We start from the raw sequence: 4,798 nt of genomic DNA on the forward strand, positions 1-4,798 counted from the left end.
TTGGTTTCACTATTGCCAGAGGGCCACAGAAGTTACCCCAATAGTCACCCCCCGTCCCTCTGTCCCACCTGTCCCCTATGCCCCTGTCCACCTGTTCGCTGTCCCTGTTCTCCTGTCCCATTCGTCCCATTCCCCTCTCTCCTGTGTCCCTGTCTATCTGTCCCATGTGTCCCTTTTCCCTGTTCCCCTGTTTCCTGTGTCTTTGTCCTTTTGTTTCCTGTGTCCCTCTCTTCCCTGTGTCCCTGTTCTCCTCCTCTTTCTCCCTGTCCTTCTCTCCCCTGTGTTCCTGTCCCCTGTGTCCCTTTTCCCTGTTCCCCTGTTTCCTGTGTCTTTGTCCTTTTGTTTCTGTGTCCCTCTCTTCCCTGTGTCCCTGTTCTCCTCTCCCCTTTCTCCCTGTCCTTCTCTCCCTTGTGTTCCTGTCTCCCTGTGTTCTCTATTCCTGTGTCCAGAGGTTGAAAATAGCCGGGAAGTCGCTACTAACTACTGATGCTGTCCACTCAGGCTTTGGGTCGGTACTCTCAAACACTCCCGCCTCCCACATCTGCTATTTCCAGAGCCCCAAAAGGAGATTACTCGGAAGCTCATGAGTGTATTTAACGTCCATGGTACAGAAACGTCGTCAAAATGCCAATAGGATCATAAGACTAAAAAAATCAATCTCTTCAGGATTCCAGAAATCAGAAGAAGAGGAAAAAAAGAATCCAAAAGTCAGAACGAGCAAGGAAAAGGAGACGAAAGAAAACGACAACTATTACTTCCTCCTCCTCCTCCTCCTCCTCCTCCTCCTCCTCCTCCTCCTCTCCTTCTTCAGCCAGAATCTACCCTTGGAAATGCCCACGACGCCTACAAAAGCCTAATATCCGCCGCAGTGTTTGAGAATATGGCCCTATCAGACTTCAAGAGTGCATGTGCCGGCTGTCGAACCTTTATACACGGCAATTCAGCGTTCAATCCTCACGAGTAAGTTGGGAGCATCGACCAGGGACAGCAGAAGGCTTAACCTGGGGGTGTGGGGGCGTCGGCGGCCACTCGGAAGGACACTAGAGGCCCCAGGTGGTGGTCGGTGTCCCGGTGTCCCCCTAGGCGGCACTCCATCACGGCTTCGTGTCTTATTGGCCCAGCACCGGCTCAGGCCCCTCCGCCGAGACCTGTGTGGGCCGTCCTTCACCACTGAGCAGCGTCCGCGGCCCACACTCATGCTCACTGAGGTCTACTTGAGGCCTCTACTGGCGCTTCTAGAGGCCCTCCTTGGCGGACTAGAGGGACGACTTGAAGAATTTGACTTGACACTCCTCCGGGTCGTCCTGTTACATACAAATAGAAGGAAGGGATCGCTGGAGGTTGGGGCGAGGCGGCGCTCATCCAATACTCGGCCACAATACGTCTAATCACACCCATGACTCCCTCGGCGCCAGGCAGCGGGGCGGGAAGGGAGGGAGGAGGAAGGGAGTGGCCGGGCGGGGAGTTAAAGGAAGGGGCAGTATGGGAAGGAAAAGGAGGGGGGAGGAAGAGGAAGGGAAGGAAAGGAAGAAGAGTGGCCAGGGCGGGAAAGGAAGTGAAGGGGAAGAATAAGGAAGAAAAAGAAGGGAGGGGAAGAGGAAGGTAAGGTAAGGAAGATAAGGAGGGGAGACGTTAAAGAAGTATGGAGGGAAAGAAAGGAACAAAGCTTGAAGGGAAGGAAGATAAGGAGGGGAGACGTTAAAGAAGTATGGAGGGAAAGAAAGGAACAAAGCTTGAAGGGAAGGAAGGGACAAAGCTTGAAGGGAAAGTAAGGGAAGGGAAAGGAAAAGACCGAGGCATGGAGGGGAAGAAAGTGAAGGGGCGATAAGGGGAGAAAGGGGCAAAGCTTGGAGAGAAAGGAAGGGTAGGGACGGGAAAGGTCAAGGCAGGAAGGGGTTGGAAAGGGAAGAACAAGGGCAGGACGGGAAGGGAAGGGGCGGGGCGGGGCGGGGCGGGGCGGGGCGTCGTGCAGCGGGGCTCAGGGGGAGGAATAACACTTGTCCATCACCTGTCACAGTTACCTTTGTCGTCCTTCTCTCTCTCTCTCTCTCTCTCTCTCTCTCTCTCTCTCTCTCTCTCTCTCTCTCTCTCTCTCTCTCTCTCTCTTCATACATTTTCCAGACTCATTTTCACGTCTGGAATTTTCATCACAAAACTCATTCATTATTTTCATTCACAAAATCAAGACTTCTTTGTATATTCTCATCATCAGCAACAGCAAAACGAGATTTGATTTTGGCTTCTTAGTGTGCAAGAAAACACAAACCAAACACCACAACACAACTCCATCAACCAGAAAACACACACAGGTACACACACACACACACACACACACACACACACACACACACACACACACACACACACACACACACACACACACACACACACACCTTACCTTACCTCACCTTGTGGCTTCTTAGTGTGCAAGAAAACACAAACCAAACACCACAACACAACACCACCAACCCCCAAACACACACACGTACACACACACACACCTTACCTTTCCTCACCTGACACTCTCGTTCACCAGGTGCATATCTCTCCCCCGGCGCAACACAGCACAGCCTCGCCTCTATCCCCGACGCTATCCCTTCCTATCCTCGCTATCGCCCATCCCGCCTGTTTATAGCCACAACACGGCCGGCCTGGAAGCCAAACAGCATTACCTCAGAGTCTCAGGAGCCGCGTCGCCCCTCGGCTGTGAGAAAATCCATAGTATCGCTCAGTGTGTTTTGACAGCCCGCCTCTCTACCACCATTTTGACTCAATATACTTGCAAATGGAGAGAGGTGCTGGCGGTGGTGGTGGAGGCTCGAGCGGCTGAGAGAGAGAGAGAGAGAGAGAGAGAGAGAGAGAGAGGGAGAGGGAGTAGGGAAGGTGAGGTTTAGAGGATTTTTTGTTTGTTTTGTTTTCTTGTATTGAGATTTTGTTCTTTGTGTCATTTTTGTTGTTATTGTTGTTATGGAAGATTTCAGAACTGTCTCTGTCTCTCTTTTTCTGTCTATTTCTCTTTCTCTTCCTCTCCCTCTTCCATCCCACCCTGCAATTCTCCTTCTCTCCCACAAATTATCTATCTATCTCTCCCTTTCCCTCCCTTTCTCTCCCCTTCTTCCATCCCACCCTTATTCCTCCCTCTCCCTCCTTCTCTTTCCTCTCCTCCATCTCACCCTGCAATTCTCCTTCTCTCCCACAAATTATCTATCTATCTCTCCCTCTCTCTCCTTTTCCCCCTCTTCCATCCCACCCCTCATTCCTCCCTCTCCCTCCTCTCTCCCCTCTTCCATCCCACCCTCCATTTCCCCCTCTTTCTATACTCTTTCCCACTCTTCCTCTCCATCTTTCTCTCCCTCTCCCATTCCGCCCTCTTCCTCCCCTTTCCCACCCTTTCTCTCCCTCTCCCATCCCACCCTCCATTCCGCCCTCTTCCTCCCCTTTCCCACCCTTCCTCTTTCACTAACTTTATTGACACAGCAAGTAAGAGACGGCCGCCACCAATTCCCGCCCTGACACACGGGACTCTGCCATGCAAATGTCCCTCGGCCGCAGGAGTGACGTGGCTTTAACTTATACGTTGCTAAACTCTGGGACTCGGTTTATACCTCGGCGGGTTTCTCTTGGGCCCCGCGCGTCCTGTCCCTCCGAATTGGTATAGGCTGTGGCAAGCGTGAATATTCCTGAATCACTCTGTATTCTTCCCTCCTCTTCGTCGTTTCTCTTTCCTTCACCCTGTATCTGCTTTTTCCTCTCTCTTTCCTTCTTGATTGTTATGCTTGTTGTTCTTTTTCTGTGGTTCTTTTTTTATTATCTTTCCTTAATTGTTTGTCTTTCCTTCTTGGTGATTGTGATGTTGGTGTTTCTGTCTCCCTCTTTTTTATTTTATTATCCTCTATCTATCTATCTATCTATCTATCATATATTACACATTATCACATATTATCTCGATGTTATGAACTAAACTAAACTGTTATGAATGCTATGAATATTATGTTACTAAGACTTACGTACATACTAAAAGCTTGCTTGAAAATGAAAGAGAATATATAAAAGTTTGCATTATGTTACGTTACTAAGACTTATGGATAGACTGAAAGCTTGCTAGAAAATGAGAAAGAATATATAAAAGTTTGCAATATGTTACGTTACTAAGACTTATGTATAGACTAAAAGCTTGCTAGAAAATGAGAAAGAATATATAAAAGTTTGCAATATGTTACGTTACTAAGACTTATGTATATACTAAAAGCTTGCTAGAAAATGAAAGAGAATATATAAAGCTTGCAATATGTTACGTTACTAAGACTTATGTACATACTAAAAGCTTGCTAGAAAATGAAAGAGAATATATAAAGCTTGCAATATGTTACGTTACTAAGACTAATGGATAGACTGAATGCTTGCTAGAAAAAAAGGAAAAGAAAAAAGAATGTGTTTGGAATGTTTCGTGTGACAAGGAAGTGTGTGAAAGGGAAGCTAGGTGGCGCGTCTCATACCTCCTCCTCCTCCTCCTCCTCCTCCTCTTCCTCTTCCTCCTCACTAATCTCCCTTGCATGCAGTCCCTCACCCTCTTCCTCACTTAATAGAAAATAAAGAGGGTGACCAGTTTACATTATTAAAGAAAGCAAATAAACTCAACATCCCAGGAGCGAATGAGAGAGAGAGAGAGAGAGAGAGAGAGAGAGAGAGAGAGAGAGAGAGAGAGAGAGAGAGAGAGAGAGAGAGAGAGAGAGAGAGAGAGAGAGAGAGAGAGAGAGAGAGAGAGAGAGAGAGAGAGAGAGAGAGAGAGAGAGAGAGA

The sequence above is a fragment of the Eriocheir sinensis genome, chromosome 13 (assembly GCF_024679095.1).
Source record: "Eriocheir sinensis breed Jianghai 21 chromosome 13, ASM2467909v1, whole genome shotgun sequence".
Taxonomy (NCBI): Eukaryota; Metazoa; Arthropoda; class Malacostraca; order Decapoda; family Varunidae; genus Eriocheir; species Eriocheir sinensis.